Genomic DNA, 25,852 nt, shown 5'->3' with positions numbered 1-25,852 from the left:
CCTTTGCACGGTGTGGCAAAATAGCCAAACCGTCGCAGAGACCCGTAATTACGTCCACGCGTGTCGAAGAATTAAATTAAAGTTAAATATAATTTCAAAGTTTCTTTCGTAACTACGGATTTCAAAGTTCGATGTTTATTTCCCATTATCTTAGGCTCCAGTGCTTAGGATATCGTGTAGTAGGATACCGTTACCTCAGTATACAATTAACATATTCATCACTTGTTTAGCTGCAACACGATGCCCATTTATAAAGTTAATTGAGTCTTGCACACGATACTGAACGCGTTACACACGGTGTGAACAGACGTGAAAATTCATTCCGCTTTGCTTTATGAGTTTAAACTCTGTTGAATAAGTAATGCAAGCGGCCGAAACACACAGAGAAGTAACATAAAGAGAGTATAAATATTTATAATGCACTGTTACAAAGAGTCCAAGAAAAACTATGCTTGACCAATTATCTTCGAAAGGCCTCCGAAATTTCAGCAGAAATTTTGGAGAAGACACATTACTTATGCTCCATATTTCGTCAGACCCTATCATAAGTAGTTTGCGTTCCCCTTCGCGCGCTATGAAAAATAGCTTTTGCTCAGAGGTCACGTTGCATCTCGTGAGACCACAGCATCTGAAATCTGCCAGACACTGACAAAACGCTGCTGAACGATCCCAGATATCAATTTTCCGCGAAGAAAATGAAAACAGAAACCGTAAAATATCCCTCTGATAATTCCCAGTGTTTTCACGAAGCAATCGCAATAAATACAATCGAACGAAAGAAAATTCTTTGTTCGTTACGTGCACTCGACTTATAGTTGATTAGTCGGAACGTTTCGTTCTATTAGTGTATTCTTTGTTCGATAAATATCGCGGATACAATTACTTTCTCTGTAGAGATTTCAAACATCGCGATCGACTGTTTCCGAACGAATTTACTTTAGCAATTTCGCAGACATGCGCGTCTGAGAACGAGCCCCTGATTGGACTTATTTTTATCAGGAAATCGTGTACAATTCGCGATTCTTTCATGAAGATACAATGAAAAATATAAACAAGTATAATTAGAATAAATTTTGTATCGTTTTAACAGGGAACGTATTCTTTTTAGTTCGTTTCTAAGAAATCTGCTCCACCGTAACCGTGATGATTTCTGCGGTCTTACACTGCGGTTCAATAGCGATGTTCCTCGACGCTCGATAGCGGTGCTCCAGATAACGGATGTCCGTGAACCTTGTTGTGCCACTCTGTATCTTATGCCACGCCAGCCTCAAGACAAAGCGAACTTCGTTTATCGCCGTTGCACGAGGGAATGCTCGCCGAAAAGTTATCGTTCGCGTCTGAATTGTTTCGAATGAAACGCAAGTTATGGCGCTCCGTACGTATGGAGGGTGCATGAGAATGATAGCGAAATGAGAAATGCAGTGATTATCGGATTTCCTGGCAAACTTCGAAGTAATAACCAGTTTGAAATACTACTGTGCTTTCTTTTGGAAACGTTTGCCTAAATAATAGGCAAACTCATCCTTTAGATTCGTAGATAGTATTGAATAATATCGATACTGTATTTGCAAAAACCTATTATCCTGAATCAAATGGACGAAGAATAGATTGGTACGTAATATCGGTAGAATTTAAATTGTGAAAAACTTCAGCCTGCGAAAAATAATGAGCAAAAACCGGAGCAGAGAGTTCCGAGAAGTTTAAACAAGTTCATTCGAAATTAACTAGCTGTAGCCAGTGATTATAATAGTTCGCATAACGCACCGCCCGGGGACTACAACTTTTTGATTCTCTAATGCTCCTAATACCGTCGGCATGAAACTTTTCACCGCAGAAAATTGCAAATTATTACAATATCGGTCGAATCGATGCTTTGTTTCGATCCAGAACCTTACTCTTTACAGGAAATGTTAATACGCACAACATGTACGTTGAATATATATTTCCTAGATTAATATAATAATATTAACATTTCACTTTGCATACGTGTGTATGCTCTGCATACATTTAGTGTATATTTTCTATATTAGCATATTCCATAAATGCATAAAACCGACACTCTAACCATTAGACACGCTGCAGATGCTTTAGACACCGGAAGCTGTACAGAGTTTTCATATTACTTTTCACGCCGATTGTGCGTTTTGAATCGCTAGAAAGATTCGACGAGGATACAGTCACGTTTAAAAGAAAGGATAATTGCGGAAGAAGGAACGGAATCTTCGCCTAGCCGCAGAGATCATTGGCTGCGGCACAATCCAGACTAATTTAGCGACGAACGAGGACACTTTCATTCGACGGTCCCCCGACATGCATCGTTGATTGTTCCATAATGTTCCATTGTAACCGCGCGACGCGGTTGTTTAAGAGTCTGGAAGCACGCGAACACATCCGCACACAATCAGGGAAAGAGCAAGATGACTCGAGCCAGAAGGCAAAAGAAGGGTCGTATAAAAAGTGTCGGGGGATGAGAATGGCGTCGCAGAGAAATAGGGGTGTACTCAAAAGAACGCGATACATAACTTGCAAACACACCGGAGGTGTGCACGTTAAAGACTAACGTGTCGCTTATACAATGTGTTCCACTATCGCCAGCCATAACCTCGGATAATAGGGGTTAAACTTCGGTTTCGTGCTTTGAAATTACCTTTAGAATCCTAGCAAATGCATTTCTTAATTTATCAGTGTAAAGACAAAATAAATATGTGGTAATGACACCTTCAGACTCGACGACTAGCACGCCCTTAAACTATCGTACACACTCGTGCCATATACTTCCTTTCTTACCCTCAGACACACTTCGCTCGACACCGAACCTTGACTCCAACAGCCACTCGATCTATTCTGCACAACCCCGAGCACTTGTCATTCACATCCCATGCATGAGAAGTTCATTCACATGCACAATATCTCCATTTACATATTTGTAATGCTAAAGATTGCCTTTTGTGTTCGCTTTATAACGCTAATAATACACAGAACGTGTGAACGAAGGCTAAAAAATAGAAAAATATTGAAGGAACAAGGAAGAGGGAAAATGTGTCTTTGAAACTTGGGCCTCGAATAGAAGTTTATCGAGTGTGGTTACGCGTTTGGCAAAGAGTTAACCGTGATATATTTCGATACACCCGGTATAGGAGTCGTACACGTAGCGTCACCTTCGCAGCGCTGATGAACCACCCTTTTAAGCGCGCCCCCTTTCCCTCAGACGCGTTTAGAGAACAACTGCGTGCACACGGGGACCGTAAGTACGGTTTCGCGTACACGTAAGTACAGTGCGATCTAACGCTACCCTCGTTGTCCGTTGTGATCGAGGGTTTTGAATTTCGACCAACCAGACGACCGTATCCTTTTCGTTTTTTCTGGTTTCCTTCCAGCCCAGTTCCACGCGTCTCGTGCTCCTTCATCCTGAATTCAAGACGACTTTGAAACACGAGGGCCACCATCTATGCCCAGACAATTTCGCGCGTACGTTTCGACGGACGTAAAACGAGATTCAAACGTCTGTAAACGCTCGATTCGAGGGGCTATGGATAGACTGAAGTCTGGCTTGTTAGATGTCGACGCCACTAAACGTTTTTCCCGTTATCTTTAATCCAACCGCTCTACGTGCCCATTGTCCGCGCGATCTTCTTCCTCTGTGAATGGAAAAAGCTGCCGCACGAAGCTATAAAGATTGCCCCTGAATGATGTTCACGGTGTGAGATTCTTTTCACCTATAAAATGCGCTCTCACGGCGAGAATGCTTCTATCTATTTATTTATTCTACGCGACCCTTATTGCGCGACCAGAAAACGTGGCAAGAAAACATAATTTTTTACGAACCCGTTATTACGATTCGAGAGATTCGACGTCGTGTTCCGACCCGATCAGACATTTTTATCGCGACCAGGCAAATTATGCTCGTAAAGTTACTCCGACACGCAACGTAGTAATCCCGCAGACTTTTCCCGCGATAGACTCGATGGACTGCCTTTCCATTCATTCCGTTCGGCGATAAACCGTCGTAAATCAGTCTTCTTTTATCATCGACTTTCGTTCATTTTGCTACGCATTGATTTACTTCCGTTCGCTGTCCGATTGACCTCATATTCTGCTTTGTTGCGCCTATCTTCCCTTCTTTCCACGTCCCGTCGATGTTTGGAAAGATTGCACCGCTCGTGTTATGGTTAATAAGCTGATTTTCCAATAGCTGGTTTCAAGCTTGACAAAGCAATTTCTGTAGGCGAGCGTCCACCGCATTCTAAATAGTTTCTCAATTTTAGTTCAGCGTGTGTGGTGTTTACTCGTAACACGATTGCAACGTTTACAGTTCTAGGTTGCCTCGTATTGTTATCGAAAGTAAACTTAACAATCTCGGTAATTTAGAATTGTTTTTAAACGAACAGTATTGCAACGTTCACGGTTCAGAGCCCATTATAAAAGAATTTTCTACAATTTCGCTACGATAATGTTGATATAATATAATGAAATGTCCGCAATTTGACGCAGACTCGGAAAGGGTATTTCTAAAACGTGTAATTAACCGTATTGAAGGCAGCTGAAGATAATTGAGAGTTTTTAAAAATCTAATACACTGGCAACTCTCACAATACTCTATTTGCGCGTCATAGTTATTACGAGGGTTGAATGAAAAGTAATTACTTCGCCTTCATAGCTCGGATTCAAATAAGGATATTTTAATGAGAGAACCAGGAAAATAATCCTCGGAACGAGCTCCCCCGTTACCTGTATTTATTTTCTTCATAATCACCCCCATTAGCAAAACCATCATGCCAATGATAAACAGATTTCTTAAAGGATCTGCTATTTTCACTGACTTTTGTTAATCACCTTGCATTAAAAAGCTTATTTATACCAACTTTCAATCCTCCAGTCCTTCGGAATGTGTACAATTCATACGACCTAGTACAATGGCTAACTTTATTCTTGAAAATATAATAACAATTTTTTAACTAGTACTTCGGCAGAAATTTGGTGATTCGTTAAAGTTTTAGCTGCATTCATTACAATGTTGCATATACGTATATAGTCAAATCTACTTTTGGACCTATCCTCAATTTACCCTTTCGCACTCATAGTAGAGATATCTCGTGGTTCGAAGTTATTCGGTTAAGATGGGATATCTCGTGACTCGATATCCTCCCTTTGACAGTTTCGAAGCGTGTACCGAAATGCTTTCAAGCAAATGTGCTGCAGATATTTATTTTAGACCACTGGTTTCCAAACTTTTTGAAACCCATCCCCTCGAGATGGGTGATGGATTTAAAATGACACAAAGAGAATACATTCCAGCAGTCGTTAAAAATTAACGATCAACGTATTAATTTAAACTGCATCAGCTGATTCTATATACGGCCTCAAATGGGGTTAATAAAAAAAATCAATTTTTCATTCAAATAACCCAGAAACCTAAAACATCAAATCTTTATTATCAACATCAAAAATTTATTAAAAAAGCTCAGTTTCCCTTCTGACCCAGTTCTCGTATTTCTAACTCGATCGTCATCTGGCGGTCGAACGAAATTAAAATGACGCCCGCAGCCAGGCGAAAAACTAATCGCGCAGGCCTCGGACTCCCTGGCAAGTTTCACCGAAGTTTACTTGAATGGAACCCCCCTGGCAGCCGAAAATTGGTTCGACCTGATTAAAGTGGACGCTTTACACGCCGCGCCCGCGCAATTAAAACTGCCATAAAAAAATGTATAGCTCGCGTTAATTATCATTCGGTGACAGCGTCGACGGTGGCCGCCGGTATCAGGAATTTAATAATACTCCCACGGGGAGGGGGTGGACGCGACAAAAAGGCCGACGCTCGCGAGTCCCCGATATCGATCACGCCCATAAACCTGTCCGACCTCGTGATTTAATGGCGAACTATCCATCTTGGCTGTTTCAGTGTCACGCGTGCCTAGGGATCGCCGTTGCTACTCACAACCTGAAATCTTCGAGTCAGCAATCAGGAGCGACACATTGATGCACCATCAGCGATCGATCCGCGGAGGAAGTGACGAGGCACCGACGACGCGCCGCCACGGAAATCTCGATAGACGTGAGTAAATCCATTCCATCGTTCTATAAAATCGAATTCCCGGTTCATTGTTCGACGAGCACGCGGAAATACCCTACTCGGATGGATTCCCCCGCATCGACACCAATCCGACCTCTTTCTGGTAGCAGCCAATCGACCAAGAAGCACGCGGAATCAGACCCCCGCGAGTCCGCTACAAAAGGGATGCATCGACGTTTGTTTTGTTGCGTTCGCGGCAGCAAAGTGGGCGTGGGCGTGCTGGGATTTACCCGTCGACGGGCTTCAACAGCCATACTGCTCCTGGCGGGTTGCAAATCGAGACCTTGTCTCCAGCAACCTGCCATGGAGGGCAACGAAACTTATCGTTCTGTCGATTCACAGCGACTGCGACGCAATTTTGGGTGCAATGGACGGAGAAGGAGACGGTTAAGGGTCGACGATACTACCCACTGTACGTATACGCGCGCGCTCGACTACGGAGAGACCGAAATTACCGAAAGACTCAGTGCACCGCGGAGCGCAGTTCGCGCTAGCATTAGAATTCATAACTGCAACGACCGCCAGTTCCAACGAAATGGAGGCGGTTAACGAATGGCGGAATTACCAGAATGTAGAATTATACCTGGGCTATCGAGAACCATGGCGTCCCTGGAGAACGATACCAGTATTTTTAGCGCGAATCGATACGTAACTTCGCGGCGCTCGGAAGGGCGAAATTTAAATTTCCAAGGGATGGAAGTTGCCCGGATTATTTGCGCTCGAAGAAAAACCGGAAGATCCGTTTGGAAATAAATATTGATCGGGAGTGAAATTTCATTCCGCTTTGATTCGATCCTTGAATCATTATTTTCTCATGGGTATCCTCTACTACCAAGATCAGTGTATATTTTGATGACGACGGAGCTGGTTTTTCCAGCCATAGAAATATCGGTTCATGAATAACGAACGTGGCTTACATCCTGTTCCATTTGTCTTCTACTTTGCTTTCATGCTCGTTCTTTGCGCTGCGTTTTTGCGACAAATGAATAAATCGTTTGATTTATCCTTTGTCCTTAATAGATTCCGGGATTGTTCTATTTTACGCTTTTGTTACTTTGACTCGCTTATTTGACACAGTTTTTACCCAATCGTCGGATAAGCGTCCGATATTTTAATATAATTTCCATTAGATTGTAAGTTGCCAGAACAAAGGACTTATCTGTGATTTGTCAGTTTTTTTACACATTCTTGGAGAATCACGATACCGTACCAGCGCAGATCTCTAACTTTTCCAAACAATATAACACAATTGACACTCAATCAGCTCAAACAGTTTTAACTGCAGAAATGGGTCACGCAACAAGGCTTATCAAAGTCTGAAGGATCTCTTTTTATTCCACGTTTACGAGGACTTTGTTCTCGTTTTTAAAATCTGTATGCACTCGACCTTAAAAAAAATAATATCAATAGTCTCAAAGACTTCAAGCTTTATTCGATGGAAACTCTATATCGACGCAACTTTATCTCGTATCAAATGCTGGGGAAACGACAAAGAATAGCAAGAGTAACGTACTCGTACGACTCGAAAGACCATGAAAAGGGTGACGCGTACCTGGACGGATGTGATACGCGTGCATTGTAACAGAGCAATTCGCGAGATGAGCCGACGCGTTACGTGTCACTCACAGTTTGCGCCATTCCGAACGCCCACGTGCACGTTTATTTCGCCGTTATGTTGATTGCGATCCGTTGCAGCATCGGTCGCTGCACCTATGACCGATACGCGTCTGCTCGTCCCAAAGGCACACGTGCGTTCCGAGCCGTTTATTCGAGCCGAATTCCGTAAATTCCGCTTACAACGTCCTCGCCTCGATGTCGCTCGGTACACATCTAATATTCCGTCGACACGTCGCGCAAAGGACACGATGTCTATACGAGCCAAACCTGTCGATGCAACTGTTACCAGCCGGGACCATTTTCTGCCCAAAGGACCAACGAGGGAGGAGACTTTCCAACGGAATACGATTTATCGAAATGTAGAAGAATCAATGCTAAGACTGGGCGATGCTATCAGGTTGAAAAGTCTGTACTGCAACGTTTACGAATGGCGATTGTTATAAAACGAGCCGAGAACCTAATTTTGAAATAGAAATTGAAATGGCCAGATAGCGACGCGTTGATCACGATACAGGGAACGTATCAGAGGCTGAAAGGAAACATCCGGTGACCCTGTTTCGCTCCCTTTTCATACGCACGAGCGTAACTGGAGAAACGAAACTGGGATACGCTCGCGCGGAAATACGTCAGTGGGTAAATAGGTCCCGAGACTTTCATAGAAATACGTATCGCTAACGAAAAATCGACATTGCGGCCGATTGATGGAGTCTGCTAATCGCGATTACCTTCACGCTGGTACCGTATCTACCGGCCTTGTACTTAGCCAATGATCCAAGCTAATTCCGATTAGCTCGTAGCGCTACCGATCATCGACGTCAGTGGTTAGTTAATAGCCGCAGCTAAAAGCGATTACATACAGCCTGCCCCTATCCTTGCTACGTTGCAATAACGAAATGCATCGTTGTTGCGACTCCCTAATCGTTCCGATTGAACCAGTACACTCTGGAAACCGTGCTACCGTAACCTTTAACCATTTGAATTGTCATCTTTCTATTTCTCCTCCCCGCTAGTTTCTGGAAAAATGCTCTTATTCCATGGTTCGTAGTCGTATCTCGTCGACGACGCGAAACATCACCGATACTACCCAACCATCCGTGCAAGTGTGAATTTTTATCGAACGGAACAAGACACAAGTGACAATCAACGAGACGATCACCATGACAATTTCGCCATTATCGTAACCGAAAGTATGGTCGAAGTAAACCGCGTAATTAACGTGCACCGGCACAGACTGTTTCAGAGAACGGGTCCGTCGGTCGAACAATTGTCAGTGAAACGCGAGCACGTCACTCCGTTTAACAACGTGGAATCAGACAGCGCGAACTCCACGAATTTTAACGTCCGTGAAATCTCAGTTAAATAAATAGAACCCCCCCCCCTCCCTCCCCCATCCCGACCGTATATCATTTATGACGCGCACGTCAGTTGCCAGCGAAATAAATTTAAATTTACTTCCCGCTCCCGTGTTCCTTTTGTACGCCCGCGTTACAGACCCGTAAAGGGGTGTTCCATTTATCATAGGCAGCTTGAATATCTTCGTTGCTTTCGATGACTGGCAAAATGGCCGAAGGAATAAATTGGCCAGCGAGACGAGTAGGGTAAATATTACGATTAATACGTTCCAATGGCGAGACGTATTCTTCGTTCGAAGACCAAACGTTCGCGTTCACGTTTTCGCCGGTGTCGTTGAAAGCCACTAAATTTCGATCGTACGCTATATCGACTCGATAACGGAACCTATAACGTCATAACAACGAGAAGAATCTAGTTATCGGATCGAGTCATCCTGTGCATAATTCAATCGCGAGTTTCCACATGTTAAAGTCAGATTTTAATTAAGATTAGGTCGTAAAGCAGGATTTATCGAGCCTTGTTCGTTCATGGTAGTCCAGCCAATACTAAAATTTATATCCCCGCGTGTTTCCAAAAATTTTACTATCACGATGTAATTATAATATTAAACAAGTTACGCACCGTTCGATACCGTTCAAGTTTGCGTAATGAAATTTTTTTCTATGGCTGGTGCCGGTTGCGCGAAACAGTCCACGTAAATCGTTCCTATTATACGTATCAGTAATTCTCGTACTGAAAATTCAATTCAACGCTAGGTGGTCCAGGGAAGAAATGTTTTACTATCGAGGTGTGTACTTTTTAATAGCAAATTAACTCACGTTCCACCCGAAGTTTGATCGTTTCCAAGTCTGCTTATCTGGAGAGGCAACATGGAGCGTTTCGACTGGTTCGGGCAGATGTCCCAGGACGCGGCAGCTGTTACAAATTCTAACAAGGAGACGCAATCTCACGCTAGATCGACGAGCTTATCTGTACGGTACGGTAATTTTTAGCAATCAGCCGCCATCCCCCTCCCAGCCCATTTCACAGGCCTCCTCTTATTCGTTTTCCTCGCGTAATCACGTCCACTTGGACGAACTTCTTTGCTCGCCGCTTCGGCAAACAACTCGTAACTCCTTCCCTATCCTTCGGAAAAAGTTCTCCGCCTCGAAATACGGATTCGAGTGATCCGCTTACAGGGCTCCTGGAAAAAAAAACGAAAAAAAACGCGATCAATTTCGACGGTTATAGACAATTAAAAAAGAAATTTCTATCTCGTACAGCACGGTGCACGACCCTTTTGCTTTTTTTTTTTTTTTTGCATCACGATGAAGCGTATCGCGTTCACATTCGCATTTATCACGGTAACCTGAAAAACACTGCACTCGATAAGATGAACTTTCCACTTTGTAGCCCTGTTCCGTGCGTCCCCTTTCGCCGAAGGCGTCGTTAAGTTTAATTCGAGTTTCTCAGTTTCAAGAAGCCCGCGTCCGAGCCGGAGTAACACGGCGATATTCTGGTACAATTAGCGCAATAAAATTTCTGCCTCGGCGTAGCACTTAAACGCCTATTAAGGCACGAGTGGCCGCGTCGAGTTGCCGACAGATTTTAATCGTTCGAAACCAACGACTCTCTCTTCTCTCGCGTCGAGCGTTGCCGAACGAGCAACATGCATGTTTTATCGCGAACGAAATCTAAGCGTACGCAATCGCCAGCCGTTGGGGAATGCGCGTAGTCCTCTGTGTAACGAGCATAGATCCAACGATAAATATTCAATAAATAATAAGGATTTATACATTAACCATACTTCCGTGGCGACTGCACGCGACCGCTGATGTATGTTCATAATTAGGACATTATTCGCGCTTCCCGCGGCTAATTTGGCGACTGTGTGCGCCCGCCCGGTGATTGCACGTAATCACAGAGTTTGTACTTTCATGGTGACGCGCGCGACGAGTAATTGAAACGCGACGCCATCGAACCGTTCGCGAAAAAAAAAGCGCGAAGCTCGTAAAGCATGTTTGGCAAATGCGTATAAATCCGTCACGCGGTTTTATTTTCTCGTCCCTGTTCCCCCGCGCGACGGAACTATCTCGCGTGTTTTGTAAACGGCGGCGTATCGAACGCACGCGACGAGTGTCATTTGCTCGAACGAGGCATCGTGTTGCTCGTACGTGTCTCGACGCGCGAGCTGTGACAAAAATCGGGACGGAGTTGTTCCTCGGGTGAAAGATAAATTCAAATGGCGAGCTGCTTCGAACGAATCAAACTGACACCGGGAGGACGTCGCTGACCACCCACGCATTTTGATTGACTTCCAACGTTACGAATCGCAACGTATCAAAGACACGTTAAAGGTGGAAATCGACGAAGGTGGAGACACGACTGATCGCGTTGCTTAATAATTTTCTAGATATAGGTTCATGGTGATTGTTTCTTGCTCATAAGAGATTTTTCACGTTTCTATGGACGGTGGATGGTCGAGGGGGTTGCTATCTGTTGCTATAATTCCGGTCTGCGTCTGCATTCGTGAGCGTAGATGTTCAAGTTACCTAAGTAACGCGACTGGCCATCATTCGGAAGATGAAAGTTTGTATGAACCGTACAGCTCGAGGGAGTTCATTAATTATGAACACAAAAGCGTGTTTCAGTGCAATTTTCAACCCTCCAGTATCCATTGTAACTGCAGATAATACATCATTATTATTTCGTTCCATAATGGGTGGCGCGCTGCGCCTCTGCCGGTTGCGCGGTCTGTGAAAGTAGTCGGAATTAAATTCGAAACGCGCAAATTGAAAGCTGACAATGATGGAGAATTATGAACGGTTGCTATTGTTGGACCGCGGTCGATATGTGTTCCGTCGTTTCTAGATTTCAAACAGCCAATCAGACGAGCATCCATTTTGGTTTCGTTCCCGGCGACTTTCGACGTCCCGAAATTAACCAAACTCAGCGATCGACATCTCGACGTTCGTATTTTTTCGCTTTGCCTGCCGAAAGCAATCAGTTTCCTCTTTCGCGGTGCTGTCTAGTTCGGAGCTATTTTAACCAGGAGTATCGTAATTTAAAAAGACTTTAACCACCTTGAATGTTTCGTCTAATTTCGAACGACATTCGGTCGCTTTTGTTCATTTATCCGGCACTCAGCGACGAGCACGGAAATTTGAGTACACAACGTACACGTGAAATGTGTCGGCAGTAATTGCCGTGGTAATTACGGTGCGTCAGTTCGCCGACCACTGTCCGTGTAATGCGAGTCTGAACGCGACTTCCTGCGTGAACTCCGCGCCCCGATATTGCGGAAGTTCGCCAAAAGGAGTAAAAACCTAACGACGCCCCAAAGATTCCACCATCGCGACGGCTGATTATGTTTTCGCTGCTTCAGATTCGCGTTCTTGGCTCTGCAATTAACTATAATGTTGTCCGTGCTTGTTGTCTTTTTCTCGCGTGGAATTTTTCCGACAGCCTCGACGGTATGCTATCAGAAAAATGATTTTAAATATTGGAATAAATTTAATTTGCTACCCGTTACCCGAGACAATTCTGCATATTTTTTTTTCACGAAGTAAATTGTAGGTAAACAGTCGAAATTGTTTTCTTAATTTCGCGTTGCCAATCATTTCGTTTCCCAACTTCACGGAAAAAGAACATTTGGGAAAGACCGTAGGAAAAACTTAGATTCCCAATACAGTGGAACGTCGATTATCCGTAATAGAGTTCCCGATCGCTCGAGACCGTGCTACCTCAAATAAAAGCGGAGCTCCTGATAATCGGAAATCGGATAATCGAAACTCCATTGCAAATAATTTAACTTCCTTGCTGCTTTCCCGCGTTTCCTACGCTCGCGCGGGATTTAAATAACCCATCAGGCCTTATTAACTCATACCGGAAACTGTCTGAGGAGAGGGAACCGAGTTATTCGCTATTTGAACATTGAGAGGTGATCAGCGCCAATCGAACAGTCTCTTATTTGACGTGAAAGCGAAATCGTTCAACGTACAAAAGTTCCGCGGTGCTTTAGACTTTGATAGTTGAAATGTGACTTTAACGATCAAATACTTAAAATAGTTCGAGTTTCGCTTGTAAATATAATAAGTAATAACGAGCTAAAATGGGTGTTTCAAACTTCTTCGCTTTCATCGATTACTGTAATTAACGAGCGTAATTATTTAGTTAACGTTTAAAACTGTCGCGACACCGTTTATCTTAATTCGTGACGGTCTTTTATCAATATTCCACGAAGCGTTTTATTTGCTTTCCGTAGACTATTCAGCCGTTAAATAATTGTCTGATGATTGATAGATCTAATTGAAATCTTAAGGATTGGAAAATTCATGTTATTTTCAATAAGTATAGATCTCGAGTCAATAAAATAGCTGAAATGCTGCCGGAAGAACGACGTGGAATTTATTAATTAATCAGGCCAAGCAATAATTTCGCTCGGCTCGTAGCCACGCACTCGTTTTACGCACTCGGTTTTGTTTATTGCTCCGGGAAACCGTAACGTTGAAACAAATCGCCCGTAGTTCGCGTGTACCGACACGGCGGTAAATCATTGGCATCGTTTACTATCAGGACCGGCTCTCGCACGTGCGTGAATATGAATTATACTATCTGGTTGATCACTATTAACGCGCACGATCGTCGAACGATACTGTGGATGAGGAATTACGGATTCATCGAAAAATGCTATCGCATAATGAACTCGCATTTGCGAAATGTCTACGATTGTTTCTACGAAACACGAGGAAATCTATTATTTTTCATAGTGTGCATCAAGCTGATTATTTACCAGACACGACAAATTTTAAAAACATCGTTGCTGTTTTTCCCGTATCCTCGATTCTCGATCCGTTTGCCACGTCCTTATCTCGACGCTATCATAACTACCTGAATCGTGATTAGTTGGACCACGATCTCGCCATAAAACGCGAAAGCAAAAACTCTAATAAATCGATTCGTAGAAAACATCGTGCCAGCAATTTACCGAGTGACAGTATTATTCCCGTCCCGGTATTAAACGACCGCAATTACTTAGTTCACCGAGATATACCCCGTGTTCTTCTGTCTCCCGTTTATCGATGGCGCGTTAATTCTTTGCTGCTCGAGAATTTTAAAAATTATTTGAAATTGGCCCAGCAAACCCACGCGTAAAATAAATTTGAATTAATCTCCTTAGCGTCCAATATTTGCTTACGGATTAGTGACAAACGGGGAAGATAAGATAAAGTATCTTAAGTGGTACGATTTTGGGAACTCTCCCCTGCTCGAGACGGTCCCGAAGCTCAATTGCTATCGTTGCATGCAGCACCACGCGCTGCTCCTCATCTTTAGCTCTATTCGTGCACAGACGCCCACGCGTTTCAGCAATCTGCTGGCTTATCGTTCGATACATCGTTCAGGGCCGAGCATCGCTTTGCATACGTTAAGGCGATCCGACGATGGACTCGCTGATCACGGTTATTTGCTTGTCCCTGGCGGAACGCACTATGATCCAAACTGTCGTAAGCTTCCTTCTTTTTTCAACGTTATTTACAACGATCCTTCTATTAGGATTCTTTAGAATTTTGGTATAAACTTTGCATAATTACTTGTACTTATCGCGAAAGTTGTGATTCAGTTATTGGGCAGGAGAGCAATAGAATAAGAGAACGTGCCTAATTAACCGTTGAAGTTTCGACCACTTGGAGCGTGGATCCTATTCAGAACTATTCGCAGTAATATACTGTTAAGCTTTTCACGTGCTTGCGCTTCATTAAACATAATTTAGATAATTTAAACGGGAATATAAATACACTTTAACGATCTGTACAACTGTACGATACAACCACTGAATACAAAGAGGTTCTCTGGATACGCCCGCCTCTGTATCTACTTCGTATTTTCTTTGATAGCTAATCAATATCATTATGAACGGTCCTTTTATAATTGTTTTCTCACTTCAGCTGCGATCATCGTAATAATACAATACCGTTGAATTTGAATTAATCATAGTGATATAAAATAAATACACAGGAAATATTAATTTATATTTTAAGTACAGATAAGGAATAATGTCTTTATTACCTTTATTGGTTTCTAATAAATCTAATTTCTAATTAAGATTCCCATTCAGACCTTTTAAACAAAAATATAACGACTCGTGTTTGATCAGCCATAATGGTTGCTTCGCACAGTCGAATTTTAATTAGACGAAGAAAAGTAAAAATCATTTCCATATGGAAAAAGCACATCGTGTTGGCAAAAACTTTCGTAATAAAGCACGCGCTATACCGTGCTGTACACTGTTGCCCGTTAAACTTTTTTTAATATTAAAATCGTAACGGAAGATACGATACCACTGCTACGATGTTTTATAACAAGCTGTTCGTTTTTCGTGTATAGTGTTGCAGGTGGCAGGTGTTTGGATATTAACTCCACGGAAAAAGAATCTACGGATGACCCGGATAAGTCCAATTAGAACGGTCGTACAACATTGGAAAGAAAATTCAGTAAACTGTGATGCGGATATTATTTCTTCCTGCGTAACGTTCCAAAAGAATCTAACAGAAATTTTTTAAATGGCAATATGCGAACACATAATAGAACGGATCTCTCTATGATCGAGGCTTATTTTCACGTTGCTGCACGTTCGTTTTTTAATCCCACGAAGGGCAGTTATAACGGGAAATATACTTCTTCCGTTGAAAAGAATATGCACCGAATCTCTCGTCACTGTAAAATGTGCAACAAAACTGACGTTCTCGGTGCGAGCCGTTCCAATATTGGCAGAGAGCCTGTCGGAGTTAAACAGTAATATCCTACCTCGCTCCATTCCGTGCGACACTTTAATGGAAGAAAACTTCTGTTTTTTAAATTATTTATTCCAGCCCAATTTACAGCGGTACGCCGGTCAAAAGGGATATTAACTCACGAATAGATGGTCAACCTGCAAATTGAAAGTGGCATTATGGTGCCTCGAGGCCAGCCAGTCAGCCCCGGCTATTAATAAAATCCAGCAACGTTTTCCCGATGCATGCTTACGAGCCAACGAATTAATCACAATGAGTTATTTCGCTTCAAAACCGTAATAATTATGGCAGCGCGGCGGGGAAACTCTGCCGTTTCAGCTGTTAAATTCGCCACTTACATTTTAAAAGCCCGATAGCGCATTATTAATTATCGTATCGTATTGTTATGACGATCATGACTCTTCGTTATTATTCATTTCCGGACGTGTGCCGAAACAATTTCGTAATTACAATTTTATCCTGATCGTCCCGTTGCTGAAAACCGTTAGTATCTTAAAATCACAGAGTTTCGTCTCGAGCTCTTTCCAGCAAACGTCAAAGAAAATATAATCTTCGACGACGCATACTGTCTCCGTTGTTACTATAATATTTGTAAAGAAACACATTTTCGATATTTTCCAGGCAGAAGAGGTCGTTGCCCTATCTCGTATAGAAATCTCAGACTTATTGTGCGCCTCGAACGTCCTGATATTCCCTCGTGCACACGACCAAAAACAATGAACGTACACAATGATGGAGAATAAACGTTGTCTTTTGTCCGACAGCCGCGCGTCGCGCGAATACGATCTACAACGCTATAGATTCCCGCCGCTACTTCGAATTTCCTTTTACGACGAAAACGCGATCGTTCCCTTTTTTTAGAGAATATTTGCACGTGCACACAGCACGCACCGATCATTCTAAAGAATTTACCTGCTAGCATATAGATACCAATGCTTTTACGATTGAATACACCCTCTCTGCTCAACCGTTAACGTGCACCAGTGTCTTCTGCATCCCTCTTACGGCGGCGTAACGCAGGGATTCTCAACAAGTACACGTCCCACTGGGACACGAGTCACGGATGTAGAAGAAATGGGAAGGTTGAGAATTGCTGTCGTTGTAGAAACAGGAGATACGCGACATCCGATATTCGAACCCGTTCGCGTTCCAGGATCGTCTTCGACTCTGACAGGGTTAATAATTCCGGCACTGTAATTTTCAGGGGTTGAGACGATGTCGTATGGACTCCATTTTGCGAGAAGCTCGCAGATATGCGTGTCGCGAATCGACAGAGAACACGTATAATAGAATTTCGATATTATAAAGTATCGATGGCGTTTTATAGAACTTCTTCTTCTAAGACTTTTAACTTCTTTGTTGTCGTACTATACAGAGTATTCGGCCACCCGTGGGAAAAATTTTAATAGGAAATTCTAGAGGCTAAAATAAGACGAAAATCAAGAATACCAATTTGTTGATTGAGGCTTCGTTAAAAAGTTATTAACGTTTAAAGTCCTGTCTGTACTGAATTTTTTTCTCGAAAATACGCTGGATTTCGGGGGTATGTCTATTCACCAAAAATGATTGTAATTGACCCCTGGGACCGAAAATAATTTTTTCAGAACGATTTGAAACTTTTCATTTTCGCCGAAAAATTTAGGCACCTACCCCCTGTCGATTTTTCTTAAAAATTCGTTTTTCATTTTTAGTCATTTTGGTTGACGCCCTACAGAAAAGTTGTCTAATACTTTTTTGTAGGTACCCATGAGCTCTACTTCAGAAAAAAGTTTCATTGAAATATATTCACAATTAAAGTTATGGCTGTTTGAAAATTGGACCCTTTTTAGGGGGTTTTTTTCATTTTGCGGGGTTAAGGACCAACTTTTCGAATATTTTTGCTATTTGTACATATTCTCCATCAAAATACGCGTAGTTTGCTTTTTTAAACATTAAAATCGTCCAATCCGTTCAGGAGTTACGATGTTTTAAAGATACGCATGAAATTTCAGTGAAACATATCAATGGTATGGTCAGACATTATATTTTCGGTAAAGAATTTTTTTCTCGAAAGTGCGTAGGATTTCGGGGGTATGTCTATTCACCAAAAATGATTATAATTGACCCCCGCAACCAAAAATAATTTTTTCAAAATGATTTGAAATTTTTTAATTTATTTTTTTAATAACTTTTTAACGAAGCCTCAATCGAGAAATTGATATTCTTGATTTTCGTCTTATTTTGGCTTCTAGAATCTCCTAAAATTTTTCCCAGGGGTGGCCGAACACCCTGTATATGCGTTCTTATTCCCCAGGCCTTTTAGGCTTTCGTCGACGAGATTTTATCTACGACGCGTTACGGTAGGGAAAAAGGTATGAAAATGTATCGCGCCCGGAAGTGTTACGTTCTTTTGTTGTTGCTTTCGGTTTGCGCGTACCTTTTTCCCGCGCGCAGGTAAACAGATCGCACGTTCGCATAAAAATATCTTTTCAAGGGGTCTGTATGGTTTGGGGATAAAAATAAATTGATTTTTCTCGTTTCAAATTCTCTCGTGCTTTCGAGTCTTGAAATTATTATGCTAAAAATAATCGCAAAGTTCCACTCTTATTTATATAGATACTAAATATATATATTTATGTGATTAACGTGCATTGTCAGTAGATACTATCTGCGAAAGATTACGTTAGAAGAGATTAAAGTCAGATTATCGATCATGGATTACGTCACAGGCTAGCATGATCGAATGCACTTCATCGCTTCGTGAAAATTATACGTTCTCTATACTTCGAATACGATTGCCCGATGGGACTGGCACGCACTTTTATCACGGCAGTCAACCTATTAAATTGCTTTATGCTTTCCATACCGTGTGGTCGTAAAGATGCTAACGGAGTGGATTTACCAGAGGTAAAAAGGGCTTCTTTTGAGCCGTAATAACGAAGCAGGACGGTAATAGTTTCAATTTCTCCGCTTCCTTTCGGGCTCTCACTCTCTGATGAACGAGAAACGCTTGTTTGCGCAAACGACAGATCGCGAAGCATCAAAGTTTCCACGCGGTTCGTCGCGATTCGTCGCGTCTCGTCCACCCCCGACAGAATGAACGGCAAACGAGATTACACGCTTTGACACGCTCGTAGGAGGTTCGCGTGACGTCTTGCATTTCGGGCGTACGTTGAATAGGGTGAAGAAGATTAATGGGAATAAATATGAAATTTGCATTTGGATGTTCTACGACGCCGGAATTCCTTCCGGTGATACAACCGCGTTATGGAAATTCGAAAACGTTAAGAACGAACGTCGGTCTTATTTCACGGATCCCCGCAAATAAAGAACTTGATAAGACATATTTCCTTTACAAAATAGAAACAAAGATAGCAGACGTTGTAACGAAGTTTATCTTTCCTCGAAGCCTACGTTTATTATACGCGCCAGGATGCACATGCAAAGTGCAATTGCGCCATATATATTCGTTTAGATAAATCGATTCTTTTCGACGTTTCGCGTATAAAAGTTTTAGAGTAGTGTTCGCAAAATGAATATTTTATGAGATATTTCAAATGGGAAATGTCAAGGTACCGTTCGAAAAATGTTATTCGATGGGGAGAGGAACTTAAAATACCTTGTCCAATTTTTCGAACGTTTTGCTCTGGAACTTTTATACACGGGATGTCACGAAGACATCGATCCATTTAAAAAATTGCATTGTTGCAATGAAGAACATATTCCGTACTTTAACCTTTACTCCTATTCTTATTTTACGATTTAGAAGCAGGGTCTCTGTGGCCATCCATGTTAATGTACTGCCCATGATATATGTTACGGCTTAATAATTAGAAATATGTGGCGACATTGCCCGCAGTGGCCACTAAAGGGTTTTCATCATCGTCGTGAAATCCCAGTTTCCCGCAAACTTCATACTTGTCCTCGTGCTTTAAGCACGAGCCTGTTAAGTAACCTTACTAATGAATCCATTAGCAGACTCTGGATGAAACCTAGACCACCGTTCCCAGTACTTTTATTTCTCACCGTCCTGACATTTTTTCTTTTAAGCAACTATTCGAAAGTAATTAGCTCATTCTGATTAACCGTCGAAATACAAACGCAACGCGATCGTTCGAAAATTTTTGCTAAAACTCTGAATATAAAAGGTCTCGGTCAGAAGACTATCGTTAATTACGAACTTCGAACGATAGGTATGTTTGCTGCAAAGTTCTTGGAAGCAGACTTTGATCATCATTTTAAGTACTTCTCGCGTATAAATATTTACCATCTCAATCGCTACGCCTCTGCATTAGACACGAAAATTGCATCCAGGGAAGCGTAAACTGTTAGTTAATACATATTTTTCTTTAAAACTAATTAAATTCTTCCCACGTCGCTGATTTGTTCCTATATCAACGCAGGATTCAAATGGAGTTTCAGCAGGAATTAGAAGGGATTCGATTACAAATCTAACAGTCCTAATATGTAGTCTTAAAACTTAGACAGTCACCAGGATTCTTGATGAAGCTTTTGACTGCAATCATTTTTCCAACCTTATTATCATTCTGAACAAAATTGCACGTTATACAGTTGTTTGTAGTGGTTATAACTATCTTGTCAAGAGAAACAAATTGTTATCGGTAGGAGAACGAAGGATTCCAGCCCCCGCAAATATATTGGATTTGTGCTGGACGATAAAATAACCATAAATAATCAGCAGCGAGCCATGGATAGCGCTTTTAGAAGTGTCTAGACTGGTCTAGCCAACACGAGTTTCCGACTCGGGTTATTTGGTCTCCGGGCACGTTTACGCGCGCGCGTTCATGGCTCACGCCCACGCAGCTCTTCGAGAGGAAAGTCGCGTGCGCAGCACGTGTCTTCGCGTGCCGCGAAAGCCACGCGATTCATTTTAACGCGCGTCGACAATGCACGGTCGTTGGCGTTTCTATCGGTGTGCCATTTCATTATTTTAATCCGTTATTATTTAAAGGATATTAAACCACGCTCTTTGTTTGCTCTCCTGATCAGAATAATTGTCCATTTGTGCTCCGGAAACTAGCTAAGAGAAATAGCAAACGTTACCATCTTTTCTAGCGACATTTCTCACATGCACGAACTTTCCTGTTACGTCACGTTTCGTCGAGAATGCTTGTTATCGATCCTTTCGCGACACCTACGTATTTCCGGCATCGTCAAGTGTCCACTGAACGTGCGTTTACGAAAGGGCACAAAGGAGTACGCTTTCCCTCCGCGCGGATCCACGCCCTTCCTCCGCAATAGTGCCAATTTCTGTCACGGTTCGGCCATTACAGCGACGCAGTTAATACGAACGTGCGAATCGAGGGATTCGCATTCAGCGGCTCGATCGAATGGCACTCTTGCCGATGCTGCGGCAATTTCGAAAAGCAGCGAGGGACGAAGCTCGTCGCAATTTCGCGTGGATCTCGCGCGAACATAATAAAGGCACTTTACGGGCACGATAGGGCCATAAGCTATCGCGCGTCGTGTATCAACCGTACGCATCTGTGTCGAGTAAATGGCCAGAAACGATGGAAACGCGACCGTTTACGACAGGGGGATGCTTTCTCCAGACCGGAAGGCACTCTTCCGTATAATCGTGCTCCGTTGTTTGTTCGACAGCCCTTTCGCGCGAGATCCGCCCTCTTAGACGTTACGTTGTACGTCAAAAAGGAATTTACTACGTCTGGAACTATCTATTTAATGATAATATTTGGGTATACATAGGAGTAAAGAAACAAATTTAAATTTAATTAATGAGATGACGATGAGATCAACGCAGAAGTAACGTTTATTAATTCTAAATTAACTCGTCGTCGAATCGTAATATTGAAATCAAAATAAACAGCCGAGGATAACGAATTCAACTGCTGTGATCGATCAAACATGACGGTTTGAAAGGCCAAGCGCGCGCTGAAATTGATTAAAAGGACACCGAATATAATTTAAATTAAATTCTATGGGAAAACATGGTCCGAAATTGCGCCTTGGAGCACCGCAGGTGGCATTTAGCAATATGTACCCGTTACACGATAACGCGCTTTACATGTATTTCGAAATTGTTTTACCGCAAACAGGAACCGTTTCTAATAACACCGTTTGTGGACAACGAAACCAAACTTTCTATTCGTCATACGCACCCGGCAATTGTAAACAATTTATTGGATTTCCGTTCCACTTTGTCCGCACGTCGGATATACCGCGTTATTACATTAATATATTCGTATTACGAATATATTATTTACGTTTGCTCGTTACGATTTACGTTATTATGATATATTCAGCCGTTAAACTCGACGGCTAATACCAGTGACCGTGTCGCGATCTGGCCGGCGATTATTTATTTAACCCCTTCCCGTACTTTAACGAGTCTGACTCGTAATGAAGATTTTTATAGTCGCGATTCTTCTAATCTTTTTACAAAGCAATTTAACATCAGCCTGGTCTGTTTACCGCGCGTTGACGCCTACCGTTTGGGCCCGGATTTCGTCCAGCTAAATGCCACGGGAAGAGGTTAATTCACCGACCAAATTTGCAATTAATTCTGCGATTTGCTCTATCCCCGCTACTGCAAGACAAAGATCGGCCATTGCGATGAAAGGAGCGCCAGGAATCGGTAATTCGTCGAGTGTTCGAAAACGGGTAAAGTCTGCGGGACCGCAGACCATGATTGACACCGTCATTAAGCCCAACTTCAAGCGCATCCACGGTGTGCACTTACTGTACCGCGAGGCCGTGTACGTGCGCGCAGTGCATCTCCGGCTCGTGCGTGTGCATGATCGGTGGACGGTACGAGGGCTGAACGAGCTTAAACGGTGGAAAGGAGAGGGTGGCTCTGGCCAGAGCGTCAGAGGAGACGGGGTTGGATGCGGGTTTGGGTGGGAAGCAACGGTGTTCTCGATATGATTAATGCTTAGCATGCGTGCTCACATGCGGAGGACAGCTGTGAGTGACTTGCACTCCGCCCAAACGCCGTCCATTCGACCGATACTGCTGCGCGTGTACTCGGTTCGAGCGCGCTTAGGTTCGTAGCGTGCCTCGAACCGCGACGCCGACGAGATACTGTGTCCATCTTGGACGCCCAACGTGTTCGACACGAATTAACTCGTATTACAGTAGTCCCCTATTATACGCTGATATTTCACCCCGGGTTTATGTTTCAAAAGCAAAACTCGGCTGACCGAAATTTAAAGTGTTTTATCATCGGCTAACAATGGTTCTCGTACTGCATACCAATTTTTAGTCAACAATAGATTGCTCGTATTTTATCCGTTGTGGGTTAACCCGTATGTCAATAACCAAATTGCTCAAGATTGATCGATAACCAAGGTATCTCTGTTTTCGATTATAATATACTCCGACACTGTAAGAAGCAATTTATGTTGAATTTTATGCAACTATTTTGACTAGATAAAGTGTAGTAAGTTTCTGAAGTATATTTTGTCATTTTATTAAGCGACAGGAGGCTTAACGCGTCGCACCATTTACATGTTAACGTCGAAAGGGGTCAGCGTGCCGTTAAAAAGCGACGTTTACGTGAAGCGTACGCCGACACGATTCTCGTTAATCCGGCTGTTCCGCGGTGAACAGCTTTCGCTCGTCGTTCTGCAGTCGATCCTTCCCTCGTGGTGTAGATTTTTAACGGGTACTTTTTTTTCATGGGCAGGTTGAACGATGATTCAGGCAGGGATGAGAGCGATTTTACTCGTTTAACTAAGTTCTTTGTCTTGTATTCTAACTGTCATAAACTCTAGTGATAGTCACAAATTTCGAGTCGGGTAGTATCGTATCTAGTTTTATCGACAACAAGTTCGGAAAGTTGGTTATCCGTGACCAGGAGGGAAATAAAGTTCAATACATACGGAAATTGAATCACGTAACTTCGTTCGTTAGGGCACAGATACAAATTTTGTTACCATACGGCTCGGAAGATTCTTCTGAGCGACTGTACTGCAAGTTTTACGTGTTTTAGAAAATTAAGAATCACCAAGGGTTGCATATAAACTTACTTCGTAAATAATTGGCATCGTTCAGCAAAAATATAAAAAAATTATATGGACGAGATTGACCCAATTTGGTGCGAAATTCCAAATTATGCATTCTATCGTACCTACCCCTAATTAAGCCGCAGAAAGTGATCTTTCCCATTCCCATACTCATTCGTATGCATTCCAATTTGCATACGGAACGTAGGTAGGCACCTTTTTTGCCAAATAAAACGTAACAACGATCAAGAATCTGCCTCCCACAATTTGAAATATGCGAGGCGAGTCTAAAGGGGTGTCGTACGTAAAACTTTTGATACGCATTTTACATTTTCGTGTATGCTGGTCTGGGTTAGATATTTCTGAAGGTTAATGTCGATCTGTTTCGCTATCATCGGTATAATGCTTCTGCATAGCCATCTAGCGTCTTATCTCACGAAACCACTGATCCCTACACACTGGATGCGGTATTGATACCGACTTCTATACATTGAATGCGGTATAAGCATTGAACTCTACATATATGTATACCGGATGCGGTACAAGGCTTCTAAGCCTAAGAAGGCTCTGTGACGATACGGAGGTTACCATCTTCGAGAATACGAGATGTTGAGACACTGTCAACAAACTAAACGACACGAGAGGTGAATTAAATGTTTTCAAGGGGTTCTCTGTATCCAATTAATTCTCTCGTTTTCGTATATTAAAAGTCGAGTTCCGTAAAAGTCAAGACGCGAGGTATACTAGTAAATTTCGCGAGGTCCCGACGCGCCTTCAATTTTCCACCCCCGGCGAATGCTCCCCGCGGATGGCGAACGAGCCTAACAAAAGAGAATAATGGAATAACAAACGCGATCCGCGTGTTTCAATTATCGCGGCGTAACGCCGCATGCTGCGACGCGTTAATCCTTTGCCTTCGAACGCGCAAACTGTCCCGGTGGTTGTTTTCCCTTTTTCTTGCTCGAACCGACCGCCACCGTGCTTTGTATTTTACATCGTGTTCCCCGTCGGTGCATCCATAAATTACATCAAACGAACGCCGTGGCCGCGCAGGGGGAAGGAAGCTCGGCGTTAAAGTATTAATCGATATTCCATTTGCATCGACTTCGGGACACGCGTCGCGGCTTTAAAAGCCACCGACGAATTTGCCCGCGACCGGACCAACGACCGTCGTCCATTCGCTAACGCGTCTGGTTATTCCCTGGCACCGATGTGTCTCCGATGGAAAGATGGCGTACGTAATTAAATCGCTGCTGGGTTTTAATGCGACGCGAGAAAAAAGAAACGGGCGATGGGTGCGCGCTACCGCCCCCGCGGCATGAAATAGTATCGATCGTAATTCAAAAGTACACGACTCGCTCGTTACACGATACAAAAGAACAATTTTACGGCTGTTGGGTTATTACTTTTCCCTGGCCTTTACGCCGACCGTCATTAGAAGTCAAATTGAATGCGTGGGCGGCCACGGCCTCGCTCGTACGAATGAAAAGAAATACGCGTACAAGCACGATTGCCCCATCCGCGAAGAATAAATATTTCGCGACTGATCGAATTAAAATATCGGTGAAGATGTTCTCTGTGCATCGTGTTTAATGCAGGATGATTATACATTTTACGGCTCGACGCTCGCTATACCAAAACCTTTTTCTGTTACGTGGACCATCAAGGGGTAGCGGGACTTCGCAGCCATCAAATAAAAACTTATAATGTCTGATAATAACCTTAAAAAATGTAACGTTTCAAATATATCTGGGAACGGAGGTTTTAAAATAAAGTGTTCTATAAGCAGCAGGATTAAAACAGAAAATATATTCCCCCATATTGTATATGTTTAATTAATAAACGACACGAGTTGATTAAAGTGAATATATTCGAGATTTTGTTATTGTATATTTGCCATAGACTATCATTAGTAGTTGTGTAATAAAAGCAACATTATTCGATATTAATTAAACGACGTGCAGAATATATTAAATCAATAAGATCGGGATATTGTGATACTTTAACGTATAAATAGCAGACGCGTTTCCATAATAACTGGTATTAATTATTTTATCAGACCCATAATGATGTTATAA

General features: G+C 42.6%; 1 protein-coding gene across 5 annotated transcripts in view; it reads left to right on the top strand.

The window, feature by feature from the left end:
• Kek5 (leucine-rich repeat, immunoglobulin-like domain-containing kekkon 5 protein) overlaps positions 1 to 25,852 on the top strand; it is a 248,602-nt gene that overhangs the window by 179,998 nt on the left and 42,752 nt on the right. For 4 of the 5 annotated variants that reach the window (XM_076769744.1, XM_076770614.1, XM_076771446.1 and 1 more), the window contains one exon: positions 5,900 to 6,052. The gene's annotated coding sequence lies outside the window, so the exon portion shown is untranslated. Of the gene's footprint in view, positions 1 to 5,899; positions 6,053 to 6,180; positions 6,483 to 25,852 lie in introns of all 5 variants that reach the window. The other variant, XM_076772280.1, reaches the window with a different exon arrangement.

The sequence above is a fragment of the Colletes latitarsis genome, chromosome 1 (genome assembly GCF_051014445.1).
Source record: "Colletes latitarsis isolate SP2378_abdomen chromosome 1, iyColLati1, whole genome shotgun sequence".
NCBI classification, from domain to species: Eukaryota; Metazoa; Arthropoda; class Insecta; order Hymenoptera; family Colletidae; genus Colletes; species Colletes latitarsis.
The sequence above is the reverse complement of the archived record's forward strand: the minus strand, read 5'-3'. Positions and strand labels throughout refer to the sequence as shown.